The 18723-nt window shown below is 44.7% G+C and overlaps 1 protein-coding gene across 4 annotated transcripts in view; it reads right to left on the bottom strand.

Annotated features, from left to right (window-relative positions):
• Nucleotides 1–18406, bottom strand: part of SLC26A2 (solute carrier family 26 member 2) — a 53730-nt gene extending 35324 nt beyond the window's left edge. Inside the window, exons 1-2 of one of the 4 annotated variants that reach the window (XM_083182025.1) lie at nucleotides 18260–18406; nucleotides 281–378 (exon numbers count right to left, since the gene is read on the bottom strand). The gene's annotated coding sequence lies outside the window, so the exon portion shown is untranslated. Of the gene's footprint in view, nucleotides 1–280; nucleotides 379–17883; nucleotides 17991–18259 lie in introns of those variants that run through there. The other 3 variants (XM_083182027.1, XM_083182026.1, XM_083182028.1) reach the window with 3 other exon arrangements.
• Nucleotides 18407–18723: the final 317 nt, after the last annotated feature.

Below are 18723 nucleotides of genomic sequence, written 5' to 3'. Positions count from 1 at the left end.
TTCACGCTGAATTAATTTCCACCTCACACTCACCCTGCACTAATACCTCCTCCTCACACACATGCCTTTAATTCCCCCACCTCACACTCACACACACCTTTAAGTGCCCCTATCTCTCTCACGCACAACATTTAAATCCAGCCCTGGTTACACCCTGTTCAGTCTACTGCTCTGTGCGTTGATGCCAAAAATGGCCAGTTCGTAGGCCCAGTACCATATCGCCAGGTCAATTCCGGCACTGAGACATCGCAGATATGGAGCACCGTTTGAAAGTTTGTACCTTTTGCTTTCCATGTGATGTTTGTTTGCTGCTGGTATGCTATTAAATACTTGCTCAACTCTGCATATTGCCTGCTGTGTCCTGACTTGACGGCGATGCTGTTGCGATATATAAAAGAAAAGAAAAGGCTGTTTACAGTCATTTACTCTACAGCGTCACATGCACCTAACTGGTGGTGAGATAATCTTTTTGATCTTACTATCTTCTTTGTCATAACCATGCTCCTTCAATACCATTGGCACTAAATCCATTTTTGTTACTAGGGTAAGTGAAAATGTTAAAACTGTAAAAATGGGTCTAAAATGGCTGTAGCAACCAACATTCACTCTGTTATGTTATGAATTATCATGAGAAACTGAGAAACATTAAAATCTACTACTGCAATCAGTTGTTTGTCATGTTGTTTGGCACATGCCAGCTGTATCACTGGTCTGAAAAGCAGCTAGACAAAAGCCTTCAGTTAACAGAAAAACTATTAAAAAAAACCTTCTTCTGAGTTGCATAAGTGAATTATTAATATGTATATATATATATATTACACTATAAGTGCTTCACTCATACTATGCTAGGTCATCCTGCAGTAAACTATCACAAAGGGTGAGAATCAGACTGCTCGCTGGTATGCAAGTCATCGGAACTCTGCCAGCAGGTAGCCACTGCCTCACCAAAAGCACGGCAACCACAACACTTTACCGCACCTGTGCACTGCTGCGAAGGCATATGCAGCCGTGCACACGGGGGGGGGAAGGGGGGGTGGCGGGGGGAATCATTAACCATTAAATGATTTTTCCCCTGTTCGCATTGCTGGGTGAGCCAGGATATGAGCTGGTGATGTCAGCGGCCCTCCCTCCGAATGGTCGGGGAATGCCCAGAAAACGCTGGCAGCATGCCCCCAAACACCTGCAGGGTGCTAATCACCCTGTGAGCAGCCATCGGGCAGACGGCTTGCGCATGCACACAGTGTACCATGCATATTAGCGGTCATTTAATAAATACTGTGAATTCGGAGACCAGGGTGTGGGTCTGAATTGGGCCCATAGTGTCAACACCACAAAAGGAAAAACCCATGGGCATACATATTAGCCTGTGCTAGTGAGTATGAGAAATACTGTGTCAATATTTGGTAACCATTAATGATAATCGCTGTTACCAGGCTGCACTGTTACAGGCACATTGGAATGGAAAGGCCTCTAACTGAAATATGGTCATTAAAAATCATCATAGAAGATTCATTTGTTATCTAATTATTAGTAACAAACAGTAGTAATATGAGACCAGATGGCGTGGTGATCTGACAAAAACTGGGTCCACACTAGACTAGAAAGAGATTGTTTGTTTGAATGATGAATGATATATCGGTAGCAGGTCACGGGTGGGTGTGGATGGAAAGATCTACAGTGTCTACGTAGACAATCAATAGGTCAACATGCAAAATGTAGACGCTACCAATGGGTGGGTAATACATCTTTGTGTGGCATTAACCAATAGAAGCCTTTGCACTGAGCGGCTTTCCCCCAGTGATTACAGCGTCATCGCTGTCCATAATCGCCCAGTGTGTATGGACCTTTAGCAGTATATGTATTATACCCACATCTATCATGCGGGTATAACCTTTCCTGAATCAGAAGCAGTGAGATGTATGAACAGATGCCAAAATGGGAGTGAAAACTTCTCCCACTGGCGATCCCTACTAAAGCACACAGCGCATGGGCACTAGGCTGTCCCTACCCCCCACTGCACATATCAGCATGCTATCTTGTAGACAGAATTGCTGATAAAGACAGTGGCGCCATCTCCCTAATACATAACGCATGCTGATACTGCGTCTCCCCTATAATTGCACTTCTTACATACACCTAGATGCTATAGAGTGTATATAGGAGGCCATACTCTGCACCTAGAGCAGCATGGTGCAAGCCCTGATTCTTCTTCTGAAGGTTGATCCTGTAGCCACTCAAAGTAGACATTCCATTGCTTATACAATGCAGTGGGGCGACAGGTTGCGCCCATGGGAACACCCAGCATTTCATGATTGTTCCCATGAAATGCTAGACGTTCCCATGGAAATTAGGCAGTGACGCGACTGCCAGCCCTCTTCCCGTACTGGAAACTCACAAAACTAAGATGGCGACCATCAAATTATTTGGCCCCGCACTTAAGGCTGCGAATGGATGTTTACGCAAAACATCCATTCGCAGCTGTGCGGAGAAATCATTGAGCGAGGGGAGCAGCCGTGTGAGCATTGGGCATCGTTAAATCCACACGCAATGCTGCAAAATTCGCAATGTGTTGCATGTAGACTAGAATAAGGTCCAAAGTCTCAGAGACATTTAGGGCGCCCAACTAAGAATTAGCCCCAAAATGATTTCCATGGTACAAAGAACAAATGGTAGTTACATTAGTACTCGGCCAAAGTTATTTTTTATACGAAATGTCTGTATATTTCTTATAGCCAAGTTTTGTGCTATCAACCTTGCCAGTTAAGTGGGTGTTCCCTGTATTAATCTGTGTCAGTAAGATAGCTCAGGGCTGCTGTGTCAAACACTGTAAGTCAGTACCAAAACAGTAATAATAGAAATAACTCTAATGGACATGGCAGGACTCTGTAACATTAACAATATTGGTGAATAGCAACTAAACTTAAGGCCCCCATCCACTAGGGTGAGGTATTTCATGTGATACCTCGCATGCGATACCCAGCCATCTCACACTGAGGCTCCTGAGGGACAGGATCGTATACAATACATTGTGGCCCTGATTCTGCTTTGATGTTTAGCTACTGCACATGCGCATAAACTTTTATGTGCATATGCAGCCACTTTATGCGAGTGGGCGCAGAGAATTGATTAGTGGCCGGCCCGTTCAAACGTAACAGTGCGGTCCGGGGAAGTGGGGTGGCGGCCATGGGTATCGGCCATGGGAACAGCCAGCGTTTCTTGGCTATTCCCATGAAAACGCTGGGCTTCCCATGGAATACGGCGCTGGCGCAGGTGCCGGGAGCGGCAGCTGATGTCGCCGGATGTCAGCTGACAACCCTCTCCCCGTTCAGGGACCCGTAGATCTAAGACACTCTCGGTAAAACATCCATTCGTATACATACGGGGAGATTAGCGGTGTGTGCAGCGGGCGGACCTTCGTGCGGGCAGTGTTTAGATAACCTGCAAAGCTGCAAATTTTTCAGCTTTGCTGGTCAATCAGAATGAGGGTCTGTATGCGGTCCTTTTGCATAAAATGTATCGTATGCGATCCTAGCAGGGACTACCATGTGCTTTTCCTGTAATGTGTACCTCCGCAGATTGCACACCCTGCCAGCGCTGATCTATGCAGTGCACCAAGCTGGTTGCCTCAGATGGTTTCTCTGCGGGCAGGATGTGGGTCATGTGGATGTTTCTGTGCAGGGTTTATCATACTACTACACAAGTATTTGCTTTCCAATGTATGCATTGGGTCCTTGTATGGCTTGCCTCCTACAGTGTAACCTTCGTAGTGCACCATGGTTGCCTCATCTGGTACACTTGTGGATGGGATGAAAAATACATGGACCTGAGTATAAATTAAAATCACCCATTTTGGGTAATTTCTTTTAGCAGTAATCTATTCCACCCAGGGTAATCCTACGCAGAGCACCTAAAATGGTTGCCGCACCTGGTACCTTATTAGGGTGGAGTACACAACCCATGGAAGTTATTACCCAAAATGCTGCACCAACCCTGCATTATGCTTACTGTGTGCTCAAGGGTTTATTTTGTCTATGACTTGTCTGTTACTGTACCACCTACATCCTCTGTATTATGTGCATTGTCATAATGTCTGTAAAGTGTATTGAGTCCTGTTGGAGAAGGTGCGCCATATAAATTAAACTTACATACTTACTTACTTACTTAATATATATATATATATATATATATATATATATAATTAATATGCAACTAACACAAACCCTAGCACACAAACCCATCTGCAGTCTGCACAGCGCAAACCCCTCTGTACTGCACAAACCCCTCTGCACTGACTGCACAACACCACTCTGAGTCTGCACAACAGCGCAAACCCCTCTTAAGTCTGTAGTCTGCACTGCACAAGCACAACACCCCTCTGTATGCACTGCACAGCAACCCTCTGCACTTACTGCACTGCACATCTCTGCACACTAGGACACAACACCCCTCTAGCCTGCACAATGCCCAGATCCCACTGCTACGCAGAGCTGTGTGCAGCTGGAAGCGTGACTGTGAAATGGCGCCGAATTCTCGGGACACAGAGCTTTTATAGACTGGGCATCTCGTGAGAATCCTACGCCAGATTCCCGCGTTTGGCTGCACTCGGGTTTCCGAACAAAGCCGGAAACGCTCGAGGGTCATCAGGCCGGCTATATTCGGGTGGTTCGGATTCCACGCAATACGAACCGCTCATCTCAAGTAAAAACCCTGGGCGAAATTTAATAGGGGGCTATTTTTTTCGCAAAAACATCCGTTTTCAGCCATTTTCCGAAAATCGCATATTTTATAGGGTTTTATAGGGTGTCATTTTTTCGCGCTATTTCGCACATTTTAAAGGTGCGATTTTTAGTTAAACTAAAAATCGCATCCAGGTGTTTTTCCATTAAAAAGTATACAAATCAGCTATTTAATGGGATGCCATTTTTAGTAAAGGTTACTAAAAATCGCTAAATAAATAGACCAGGTTCTGACTGGCGAATTTGTCAGAAACATACACAGATCATTGAGATCTATGCATGGTTCTGGTGTAAAAAAAAGAGATAAAACAAAAAAGTGAAAAAAAACTGCGTGGGGTCCCCCCTCCAGAGCATAACCAGCCCCGGGCCGGTCCTGGTTTCATAAAATCACGGGGCAGAACAAATAGAGGTCCCCTGGATTTTACAAAACCAGCACCAAGCTCAAGGGCCGGTCCTGGTTCCCAAAATAGGGGGGACAAAATTACTAGGGGTCCCCCGTATTTCAAGAACCAGCACCGGGCCCAACCAGCCAGCAGGGTAATGCCACAGCCGGGGGGGTGACTTTTTATACAAGTCCCCCCGGCCAAAGCATTCACCCCCTGACCGGTCAGCATGGGCAGGGGTTCTGGGGGAGTGGGGACCCCCCCAAAGAAGGGGGTAGCCTATTTTTCCTTTCTTTAGAAACAAAATCCTGTGCGAGTGACAAACACCCTTGTCTTTAATTGAATATAAAGTTCTACAGCTAGAGGTTTTCCTACAACACTATTAAATACACTGGATACGTGATTTCTGTACCTACTTAATGTGAAGCTGCAGCTGTGATTCCCCACCCAGCTTCTATATATTTAGTTAAGTAATAAACATTCCAATTAATAAAATACAACCTTTGATGTATATTAATTACAAAAGGTGGGTTTATTTGCTCTTCAAGATAGCTTTCATCAAAGTTATTAAATCTACATAACTCATCTACAATCTACCAAATTAGCTAATATAAATGCCATGTATTATATAAATCTTATCAACTAATAGCTACTGTATCTCAATGGTAACCATGTATTCCTGCTATTTGTACTAGGGAATAAGTGTACAATTATACAGAGCTTTTTGTAGCAGGGTGTGCCACCTATACAGGTTACAAATATCCAAGGTCTACTGTTGTACTTAAATACAGGTTATACATGACATTGCGGGAAGAGAATTCTTAGGGGCATATTCAAATAGCGAATGGGCTAAAAGTGCCCATTTATCTCCTCGGTTAAGTGCCTGGATCTGCATGCTTATTGTCCACAGTTAGCCGTGATGGTGCCCTGATTTCTGTTTGCATCTCAGGCGAGTGTGAAATTTGTGTTACTTGGATCCATAGGGCTTGCCGTATGCTTACTGTGGTGCGTGATAACTGCATAGCTCTGGGCATTTAACCAGAAATCAATGGGCCACGAAGTTCCAGAGGGATATAATTAAATAGCTGTTTGCACTTAACTCAAGTGCTAAGAGATATGATTCACATCATTGTGTAATGGGGGGGGGGGGGGGCAAAGCCACAATGATGGAATGCAAACTGCAAATCATGTCATCACAGAGACTGCCTACATCACTGGAAAAGTGGGCGTGATCATAGGGGCTGGTCTACTTTACTAGGAGCGGGGGAAAACTCCATGAAGTTCAGGGAGAGTAATAAAGTAGGTTCTTATTGACTTGGCTAGAGGTAAAGGGCCACTTTCGGACCTGATTGCACGGCTGCGAACTCACATGGCGGCTGATTATCGATACACTGTGCATGCGTACGATTTGCAGTACACATGCGCAAGGCCGTCCTGTGATGAAATCTTGCTATTTCTGTTCACAAGCCATTTGCAAGGTGATTGGCAGGAAGCAGGCATTGAGTACATCCTGGGTTTTGTATGTTTATACTGTGTATGTGCACACACATATAAAAGGTAATCTTGGCTGTTTGTGGTACAGTATACATATATATTTTTTGGCTTTTTAGCTAGGAACACACTACACAAACTATTGTTACCGATATGCACGATGATATTGTCAACGTCATATTGCACAGATCATCTTGTGTACGTGGGGGGAGGGGTATGGCTCTGTGCTGCTGGGGGCCCAGACTGTAGGTCAGTCCCGGGCCCAAACATTTCTAGTGGCGGCCCTGGCTGCTGCTGTGATTCCTGCATAGTTCTATCCTGTCCTCCACTCCAAGTACTTGACACTGCTGCTGCCCACTGCCTAGTCAATGTATGTATGTAAATACAGTATATAAGTATCTGTGTGTATATATATATTTACTTATAAATATATATATATATATATATATCCGGAAGGGCCGTCACTCTGGACTGAAGTGAGCTGGTATCCGTAGCTTGCCCCGGTGCCAACTTGCAGAGGGCAGCAACACTGCACTGCCCACAGAATATAGAGAGGAAATGACTGGGCACTCGAGGACTCACAGATGCCGGTGAAAAAAAGACCGTATTTATTCCATAGAAGGTCTTACAGGCGTCGTCAACGTTTCGGGGGCCGGACCCCCGTCGTCAGGACAAAGTGCAGACAGTGTGAAGTACTTCACACTGTCTGCACTTTGTCCTGACGACGGGGGTCCGGCCCCCGAAACGTTGACGACGCCTGTAAGACCTTCTATGGAATAAATACGGTCTTTTTTTCACCGGCATCTGTGAGTCCTCGAGTGCCCAGTCATTTCCTCTATATATATATATATATATATATATATATATATATATATATATATATATATATATAAGAGATAGTTATCAGCGCCTAAGTTATGAGTAACAGAAGGTAGGTATCTATCAACAGTACAATGCAAAAACTGCGCAGAGGTCAAGATGATAATTAACACAGTTAAATTTAATTTTTAAAAGTAAAAGATACAATTCATTTCTTTATAAAAAATATCTATAAAAATAATATATAGACCATACTGTATATCACCACTATGATATATGGTCTATATATTAGTTTTATATATATTTTTTATAAAGAAATGAATTGTATCTTTTACTTTTAAATATTTAATTTAACTGTGTTAATTATCATCTTGACCTCTGCGCAGTTTTTGCATTGTACTGTTATCTTCTTCTTGTTTTTCCTTAAGGAGTCTGAGCAACTCCTAAAAAAACAGCAGCAGGTGGTCATATGATTTTAAAAAAAAATTGTGGGCAAAGTTTAGACCAATCAATTCTATCCGATATAGAGCGCTAGACCTTTCCTTCTAGGTATCTATCAAGTCTCGGAAATAAACACTCCCTATAAGAAGGGCATCAGCACTGCCCATAATAAGGCAGTGGTGAGCTGTCTATAGCATATGGTAATTAAATGGTCAATAGTAATTATTTGGACGTTGGAGACCTGTGGTGTTTGGACCCTTAGGTTTAACGGGGCAGGCTATAAATTAAGTATACATTAAAAAAAATATATTTATTTTACACAATGAGAAAGGGATAACAACAAAGAGTACAAGGAAAAATATGCAAAAAATTATTACAAATACTCTAGAATGAATGAGAATATGTAAAAATGATTTCGCCACAGAAATAACTACTTAATAAAAGATAGGTGAATTCATAATGAACCAGAACCGTTTGCATAAATAGAATAAAAATGGCTTAGCTGCTAGTGAGGTAGATCAGAAGTGGCCCAACATGTTTCGTCTTACAGACTTCATCAGGGGGTGAAAACAAACTAGCTGGAGGTATTATTTATTTTGGCTCAAAATGACATCACTTCCTGTCACCTCATAACTTAATTAATAAATAATCCGGGGATACAAAAGATAAATCCTACAAAAAAAACAACGTGCAACATTCTACACTTGATATAGGGATGGTCCCTGTTTTGGACAATTTATATCCTGCATAGATCTCTTAATTAGAATAAATATTCAGGAGGCAGGGAAGAGTGCTGGGTAGAATAACGCGCTATTATCATGTCAACGCCGCAGCTCTTTAACGACGGGGGTCAAAATTTGAACACGTTAACGAGCTGGGGGGGAGCGGCGCCGCAGAGGTGCAGTGTCTCTGACAGAGAAGACACGCTAGAGGTACTAGAGGTGCAGGAGGACCTCTTTGCGGCAGTGACCATTTTTGGAGGGGTGCAGGGTCTCTAATGCTGTCAGAGACTCTGCGCCTCCGCGGCGTTGCTTCTCACAATAAAAACATTTAACCCCCCCTGGGCAATGAACATTTACCTCACCCTGGGCAAAGAGCATGTAAACTCCCCCTGGGCAACAAACATGTAAACTCCCTCTGGGCAACGAGCATGTAAATTCCCTATGGTAACAAGCATGGAACCCCTGGCAATGAGCATGTAACCCCCTATGGCAACGAGCATGGAATCCCTTGGCAGCAAGCATGTAATCCCATCTGGCAACGAGCATGGAACCCTCTATGGAAATGAGCATGTACTCTCCCTTGGCAACACGCATGTAATCCCCCTAGCAATGAGCATGTAAGAAAGCAGTATCAACAATGCGATTAATCGCAGATAAATCATGCGATTAATAGCGTTTAAAAATTGTATTTGTTGCCCAGCACTATGTTTATAATTTTTGTATCTATTTACACTTGTTTAATAGACCAGGTATATAACGATTCACCACAGTCTCAACCCCATGCGTCTCTCCACCCTTCTCTAGAAACCCCTTCTTGGAAATCCTGCGCTTGCCCCTGGGGTATTAAGGATTAGGGGTGAATCATGCTGTCAGTCTTCTGACATATCAATGAGGATTTTGTACCCAACCCCCTAAAGTAGCAATATAATTTGTCCATATTTCACAATTCCCCAGGAAGGAAGGATAGGATTCTGCTAGCATCACTGAGATGAGTGACACTGCTTAAAACGCAGTGAGAGCAGATTTTATTACACTACTACAGCCTTGGGTTGCGTAATCAGATGCATGCTGGTGTGAATACAAATTGTAAAGACTTTTGTAAGAGCAGAGGAACTGGTTTGACTAATAATAATATCAAACTGGTTCTTGAAGTTTCTGGGCATACACTCCCAGACCCCTAGACTCCCAGACTCCCAGCATTTATAAACATTAAGGGGTTAATTTACTAAAAATTGGAGAGAGAAAAAGCTAACATAAGGTAGCAGCCAATCAGCTGCCATGTTAACAGCTGCTTTTAAAAATTACAGTTAGGACCTTGTCGAAATTCACCTACAATGCTGTCAGAAATGGCAGCATTAAATAGGCGATGGGAGCTATTTTCCCTGACGTAAATAGCGCCCGACATTGAATACCTTAAGGTGCCCATACACGCTCTGATCCCGGCGGTGCGATGTGTGCTTTTAGGTGCGCGCTCCTGCGGCACCTCATCGCACGGTACAAAAAGTATGTGCTGCACATACTTTTTGTACTTGCTTTTCATCGCATCGCATTGCATGCACAAGGCATGCAATGTGATGCAATGGATGCTATTTTAGCCCAGAACGCACGCCGGGATCAGAGCGTGTATGGGCACCTTAAGACTTTTAGAAGGATTGTAGTGTGCGGGCATCGCAAACTGTGAGGCAAAAGTGTTCCATACAGTCAGAGCTACAAAGCTGAACGCTCAACCCAAGATGACATTCTATGTATTGTTAGTAGTTCACCACCTACAAATGCAAAAATGTTAAATGAAAAAAAAAATATTCGCCGCCGCGCCAAAGTGAAAGCAATGCTACGAAAGGTTCATGAAAATACACATTATGCTTAGATGTTTGATGGTTGTCACGATGTGGATCCAAAGTTACTTCTTCGGAGATAGGAAGCAGAATGTATAAATTCTCACATCCACTGACACAACAAAGACACAACATTGAGGCTCACGAAAATCGGGTCCCTCTCCCAGCCCCCTGGGAAGGTGGGCAATCCTCCCGCATTCGCAATGCAGCCCCCCCCCCCCCCCCCCCCACACACACACACAGGGCTAAAATGACACGAATCACGTAATTCAGGTCATTTTAGCCCCTCCCCCAATCTGCAGAGCCGTGAATTGCGGTGCCCTTGCCATACTACCATCGGGTCTCCTCTCCGGGCTTCTCCCAGAAAGGAGAAAACAAATGTCGGCAACTATGACACTGATTACTTCCTCAATACTTAAATCTAAGCTGTAGTGTGTATTGAATTGTGGTACTCTTTGTTGCATGTACACTATTTTTATTACTTATTTACTGTAATGTTAAGGTTTGTCTCCTTGTAGTGTTCTATTGTATGCACTATGTATGGTGCTGCGAAACATGTGTGGCACCTTATACTATAAATAAAATATAATATTTTTTTTTTATATAATATTTGGGGTGTTGAGGGGATAAACATATAAACATAAACTTTGACAGCAGATAAGATGCAGTTGGACCATCCATTCTGCCCTAAAGACAAGTACACAAACACACTGAAGGTGCCTATACACTTACACAATTTGGGCAGTTTTCACCAATTCCAACAAATCGGCCAGAGAAATCAGGTGAAAAGTGTCAAATCTTATGTGCCTAACCTCAGATTCTGATCGGAGGTTAGGCCGTGAGCTGAAGAGCTGCATGTAGGATTTGTTGGATCCCGCAGCCATATTATACATTGTATAAACATATCAAATATTATACATTGTATACAAACGGAGCACATACAGTGTATCGTATCCCCAGTGGCCAGGATATCGCATGCAAGGGAAGCATGTGCAGTACCTCACATAAGTGTATGGGCACCTTTACACATCAGGATGATTTTTTTTCAGCCTCCAATTAACCTAAGCAGTATATTTTGGGTTTGTGGGAGGAAGCCGGCGTATCCAGAGGAAAACCATGCAAGCACAGAGAGAAGTTACAAACTACAGCCAGTTAGGGCCATGGTGGCAATCTAACCCATAACCTCAGAGCTGTGAGGCACCCTTCATCACCTGGAGGGAAGTGGTCTCTAAGCTTTTTTACATCCTGGACTTACAAGCCATTTTCTATCTTCATGAGGTCTTCATCGCTCCTCCACCACTGTTGGAATACCTCCCTGGTTTTGCACTGGCTAATATTAGCTGGTACAATGGCTTGCAGCGGTACCATGCGATAGATTATGAGGTTTGGATGCTTAAATGACGATGTCCTATAGAAGCTTATGGGCTACTATGACACCTCCTTTCTGAAAGGGATCCAATCAGATCCCTCCTAGCTCCGACTGCGGCTCATGCCCAGCCCCCATTACGGCAAATAGCCAAAATATCTGATCTCCATGGAGGGGGCGGGGCTAAAATGACACGACTGTGCCATTTTAGCTCCGCCCCCTCCTCTGAGACCCGCGGATTGCGGCATTTAAATGCTCAGTGGGGTCCCCCTGATTCCGGGACGGTTGCCCAACCCTGTTTTATTGCAAGAGCTGTACTTTGTGATTTTTATCAAGCATATGATGTTTCTAGATGTCGCTATAGGTATGATGAGTGGTGGGATACATCTCAAGAAAAATGTGATGCTCACTGAATGTGCTACTTGTGCTTATTTTTTTTTTTACTGTGCTTCACTTTTCATTCCTTTGTTGTATGTTTTCTTGTTCAGTGCACAATTCCACTATGATTTGTGTAGTCATAAAAGCATTTTGCTTTGCATATTCCTTTAAAGTTTTTTCATAAAAAGGAATACAAAATCAGGTTTGAAAAACAAAAGAAAGAAAATACTATTTTTTTTATCTGAATTGCAGGGGAGGCAAATTGTGGTTGCACCACAGGCTTCATGCACCCCTGCAATATTTCCCTATGCCATAGTGCAGCTTAATCTACAACTGTCAATATAAAAGCATTGACCCTTGGATTGGTAAACATTAAATTTTCCCCTCCACCCAGGAATGGACTACTACAGTGATGGCTAACCTTGACATTCTAGCTGTTGTTGAACTACACATCCCAGCATGCCCTGTATCAGTTTTAGCTTGGCCAAATAGTAAATCTGTAGCAGGGCATGCTGGGATGTGTAGTTCAACAACAGCTGGAGTGTCAAGGTTAGCCATCACTGGACTACTACATGCTAAGTAAAGAACATGGGGTCATTCCGCTTTTGCACACAAAACATAAATGCATTATGCGTCAGCTTCACATCCTCAATAACGGAGTCACAATGACAAGCACTGATGTACTGTACAAGCCAGTCCTGTCAGAGTCACAATGACAAAGCACTGATGTACTGTACAAGCTAGTCCTGTCAGAGAAAAACTCATGTATTCCTTTAACAACAATATGTAGTATTAAAAAGTGAACAAAGAAGTACTGTATGAAGTAAGGGCTATAAGCTAATAATGATTTCTACCTCAGAGAAAATGTGGGAAATGGATGCAGAAACCGCCTGTTACTGTATGAAAAGTCTCCTGTCTTAAGCAGACATCATGCAGCTTTCCACAGTTGTCAACTAAAAATTATAGCAAATAAATATAATACAGCCAAGTTTGACTGTGAGCAAATGAATTTAGAACTTTCAGTAATTTTCCAAATTATTAAGATCAGCCCTGGAGATACTGTACGTGGCTGCTTTGGGAGGTATTTTGGATCCTTAGCAGTAGGTAATTAACATTCTTAACAATAATATATATATATTTTTTCGACATAATCATAGCCGCCAACATGTACACAGTGTGGGACAATTAAGGGTAAATTTACTAAGGTGGAAGTTCTATTGAAGATGGGATGTTGCCCACAGTAACAAATCAGTAAATTAACCATTTTTAGTTGTGCAGGCACATGTGACTGTGTTATGTACACTATTGTGTGACCACACAATTACATTCACTTCACATAGTCAAGTCAGTGTGGTAACAAAAAGGGTTTGGATCATTAGGTCTACAAGAGAATGGTCGACAAGCATTGGGTTGACACTATTAGGTCAACATGCAGCAAGGTCAACATGGGTCTAGGTCGATATTGGTGTAGGTTTACATGGGTCTAGGGCGACATTGGTCTTGTTCGACAGGTCATTAGATCAAAACAAGCATTAGGTCAACTTGGGCAAGGTTGACAGTCAAAAGGTCGACATGGGGGTTTTCACAGTTTTTTTACCCAAATTTCGACAGTCAGCATGGACACTGAAATGTAGCACCACGTCCCCTCGCCTTGGAACGCTTGTCACACAATTTTTTTCTCCCACCACACCCTAGTGCAGGGCTGGGCAACACCGGCCCTCCAGATATTGATGAACTACACATCCCAGCATGCCGTGCATCAGTTTCAGCATGGCCACATAGCAAAACTAATGCAAAGCATCCTGGGATGTGTAGTTCACTAACATCTGGAGGGCCGGTGTTGCCCAGCCCTGCCCTAGTGGATGTTAGGGCATGGAATACCACCTGTTGGCAAACTTTTGCTAAAAAAACAGTGAAAAACCCCATGACATACATCAAGGTCGACATGGGTCTAGGTCGATATGGGTGTATGTTGACATGGGTCTAGGACGACATGGGTCTAGGGCGACAGGTCATTAGGTCGACACAAGCATTAGGTTGACTTGGGCAAGGTCGACAGTCAAAAGGTCGACATGGGATTTTTCACCGTTTTTTACATGAATTTCGACAGTGTTGGACACTGAAACATAGCACCATCGCTGCGCTCACCATTGTTTGGGTATGGTGCCTCGAGTCGCTACAATCGGCACAGTATTTTATTCTCCCACCACACCAAAGTGGATGTTAGGGCATTAAATACTACCTGTCGGCAAATGCTGGCTCAAAAAACAGTGAAAAATCCCATGTCGACCTTTTGACTGTCCTCCTTGCCCATGTTGACCTAATGCTTGTGTCGATCTAATGACCTGTCGACCTAGACCCATCTCGGCCTAGTACCATGTCGACCTTGCTGCATATCGACCTAACAACCCAATGCTTGTCGAACTAATGACCATATCCCCCCAAAAAATGGTTCTACACACAAACAATATATAACTAATGCTGCTTTCCCACTGCAGACCAGTTTATAGTACTGGTAATCTTAAATGGTATTTAAAACGGTATTAGCATTCCCACTGCAGCAGATTACCGTTTTAAATACCATTTAAGTACCATTCCCATTGCAGTGAACCGTGTAAAATGTAGAGTGCCTAACCCCCCCCCCCAGTGTAAAGAGTGCCTAATCCCTCCCTCCCCCCCCCCCCCCAAGTGTAAAGATTGCCTAACCCCCCGTACCTGCCCTGTGCCCCCACCTCCCCTCCCCTTGTACTTACCTGCACGGGGATGCAGGGCAGTGGGGGTCCATGCAGGGTACAGGCAGTCCCAGTGCCTGATGAGAACTAGTAGTTCTCACTTTGCGCATATGTAATGAGTGCACGTGCATAATAATGCGCCGCTCATTACATATTCGCATATGTAATGAGTGGCTCTTTATTATGCACGTGCACTCATTACACATGCACAAAGTGAGAACTACTAGGTCTCATCTGGCACTGGGACTGCCTGGAGGCTAAATAACGTTTAAGAGGCATTCCCACTGCCTCTTAAACGTTATTTTAACGTGTAGTACCCCTTTCACACTGCAGCCTTTACACGGTAATTTGCCGTTTTTTTAGGCCTTTTAAACGGGTACAGCTGCAGTGGGAATGCTCCAGGTTGCTGTACCCGTTTAAAAATACTGTGTTTTTTTAAACGGGTAAAAAGCAGTGTTTTACCCGCTTAAAAGCCGTTTTTTCGGCAGTGGGAAAGGGGTAGCCCTTTTACCCGTTAATAAAAAAACGGCATGGGGTCCCCCCCCTCCACTGCCGTAACCAGCACCAGGCTGAAGGAGCCGGGGCTGGTATTAAAAAAAATCAGGAAACCCGACAAATAGGGGTTCCCTGATTTTTTACAACCAGCCCCAGGCTCCAGGCCCGGAGCAGGTTCCCAAAATACGGGGGACAAAATGAGTAGGGGTCCCCCGTATTTTAAGAACCAGCCCCAGGCCAAACCAGCCAGCAGGGTAATGCCACAGCTGGGGGACACTTATTATATAAGTTCCCGTGGCCAAAGCATTCATCCCTACTGACCAGTCAGCCTGCCCAGGTGCCCTGGGGGAGTGGGGACCCCCCCAATGAAGGGGTCCCCCCCTCCAGGACTTACCTGACCAGGCTGAAGCCTGGTGCTGTCCCCGGTGACCCTGGGCTGTGGTCACCGGGCTGATGGAATGGTGTAAAAAAAATAGAATAAAAACTATTGTCTTTTACTGTGGAACTATGAGTCCCAGCAAGCCTCCCCCGCAAGCTGGGACTTGGAGAACCACAAGTCCCAGCCTGCGGGGCATTAAAGGGCCCGCTGGAACTTGTAGTTCCACAGTAAAAGAAATAGTACAATAAACACACACTGACACACGTGAATAATAAAAGTTTAATACATCCACAGCCCATACATACTGATACTTACCTATCTTGAGCCCGTAGGTAGCCCTGGTCCTGATGTCCTGGTCTGTGTCGGCGTCAGTATCCATGTCGGCATCCCTGTCGGTGTCCGGAGTCCGACGAAATCCATGTGGGAACCTATGGAAGGAAACCATACTCACCTGTCCCAGGGCGACGTAGTCCAGGGAAGGGGTCTTTGCAAAATAAAAAACCGACACGCGAACCAAGCGAACAGCTGAGAGCCGCACGGTGTTTGTTTACATCGTGCGGCTCCGCCTCCCGAATGCCGCTATTGGTCGCCTTGCGGCCTAGTGGCCAATCAGGACCAGGGCTACCTACAGGCTCAAGATAGGTAAGTATCAGTATGTATGGGCTGTGGATGTATTAAACTTTTATTTTTCACGTGTGTCAGTGTGTTTATTGTACTATTTCTTTTACTGTGGAACTACAAGTTCCAGTGGGGCCCTTTAATGCCCCGCAGGCTGGGACTTGTGGTTCTCCAAGTCCCAGCTTGCGGGGGAGGCTTGCTGGGACTCATAGTTCCACAGTAAAAGACAATAGTTTTTATTCTATTTTTTTACACCATTCCATCAGCCCGATGCCCACCGCACAGGGGCATCGTGGACAGCACCAGGGTTCTGCCTGGTCAGGTAAGTCCTGGAGGGGGGGGACCCCTTCATTGGGGGGTCCCCACTCCCCCAGGGCCCCTGGCCAGGCTGACTGGTCGGTAGGGTTAATGCTTTGGCCGCGGGAACTTATATAATAAGTGTCCCCCGGCTGTGGCATTACCCTGCTGGCTGGTTTGGCCTGGGGCTGGTTCTTAAAATACGGGGGACCCCTACTAATTTTGTCCCCCGTATTTTGGGAACCAGCCCCTGACCTGGAACCTGGGGCTGGTTTTAAAAAATCAGGGAACCCCTATTTGCCGGGTTTCCTGATTTTTTATTACCAGCCCCGGCTCTTTCAGTCTGGTGCTGGTTACGGCAGTGGGGGGGACCCCACGCCATTTTTATTTTAAATCCCCCCCCCATCTTTACACTGCTTAAACGGGTTTTTAAACGGGTAAGTGTGAATGTGACAAAAACAGCTTTTTAAAGGTAATTTACCATTTAAAAGCTGCAGTGGGAAAGGGTCTTTATGGCTCTTACCCGTTTAAAGACCCGTTTAAAAAAAACGGGTCATTACCTGTGTAGGCAGTGGGAAAGCAGCATAGGACTCTGCTTTAAAAACGGGTTGAAATACCATTTAGCTTTAAACGGTATTTCAACTCTGGCACTTTCCCACTGCAGCCTTAAAACGGTAAATTGCTCTGAAAATCGGCAATTTACCGTTTTTTAGATGCAGTGGGAAAGGGGCATAAACTACAGCAATTTTTATTATTATTAATATTATTATAATAATAATAATAATAATAAGGCGCCACTAGGTGTCTCTGGAACCATCCAATCAAACCAATATAGCATACATTTTGCAAAAATACAAAGGATTACCACAATACAAAAAAAAAGTGAGGGCAAGGTGTAGGATGGATACTTACTGTAGAAGCAAGTAATACCCCCTCACACTGCATAAATAAAGATGTATTATTGTAATAGAAATAATAAACATGTAAACAATGCAACATAGTATTAGTAATATTTAGCCATTATAGTATCTTTATAAATCTAAATACAAGTATCTACACCTACAGTACATACTCACATTGTAGCTGCCTGTAAAGCATCTAATAAATTGAACCTGTGTAATAATAATATACTGTATGTATGAGAGGTACACACTCTGATACTGTAGGGCAAATAGATGAAGCTGTCATTACCTCGGGGCACAGTGACTGCCACCTGTATGCAGCTGGGCTGGTATGTTCTGCCGCTTGGGAAGTACACTGACAGTTGTAGCATGATGCATCATACCCCCTCACCCCCCTCCTCCTCCTCACCCCCATAAGTCAGTTACACAGCAAATGAGACCAGGGAAGTGGCACAGTCAGCGGGTGCAGCAAACACAGAGCCCCCTGGTGAGCGCTGCACAGCGCAGAGCAGTAGGAGGAGCAGTTGGCAACTTATTATCTCCCTGCCCATCTGTTGGGCACACGAGCAGCAAACACTGGGCAGCAGTGAGTAGAAGTTGCAGAGCACATTGCCCAGCCAGCATACGGCGCATTGTAAAAGTGCAGCGCATCTCCTGGTACTCACCGGGCTCCCCGCCGTGCAGTGATGATCAGAGCGGGGTGCTGCTGGGGCCCCGGTGAGAGGGGCAGCAGCAGCTGTCACGGGGATATCCCGCACTCAGGGGGCGGAGGCTCAACAAGTGATGTGCTGCAGCAACACCCACTCAGGGGAGGCGCTGTCACACAGCAGCGCCGCTCAGCTCAGTCAGTGTGCTCGGAGCTGGGGCAGGAGCTGTGTACGTGTGCGCTGCTGGTGCCTGCTTGTGCTGCTGACAGTGTGTTCAGGCCAAATGCAGAACAGGGGCCCTCTGTGCTGCTTCCCCAACACTGTCCCACACAGCTGAGTGCCGGCAGGGGCACAGGGGTGGGTAGGATCCGGCGTCATAACTCTCTTCTGTCATTTAATTATAACTTGTCAGCTTACACACAGTGCTTACACAGGCTGAGAAGGAGCTGTGGTTAGTGTCTGCGGGGATCTATTTTATGTGG

The sequence above is a fragment of the Crinia signifera genome, chromosome 4 (assembly GCF_055691185.1).
Source record: "Crinia signifera chromosome 4, ASM5569118v1, whole genome shotgun sequence".
Lineage (NCBI taxonomy): Eukaryota > Metazoa > Chordata > Amphibia > Anura > Myobatrachidae > Crinia > Crinia signifera.
The sequence above is the reverse complement of the archived record's forward strand: the minus strand, read 5'-3'. Positions and strand labels throughout refer to the sequence as shown.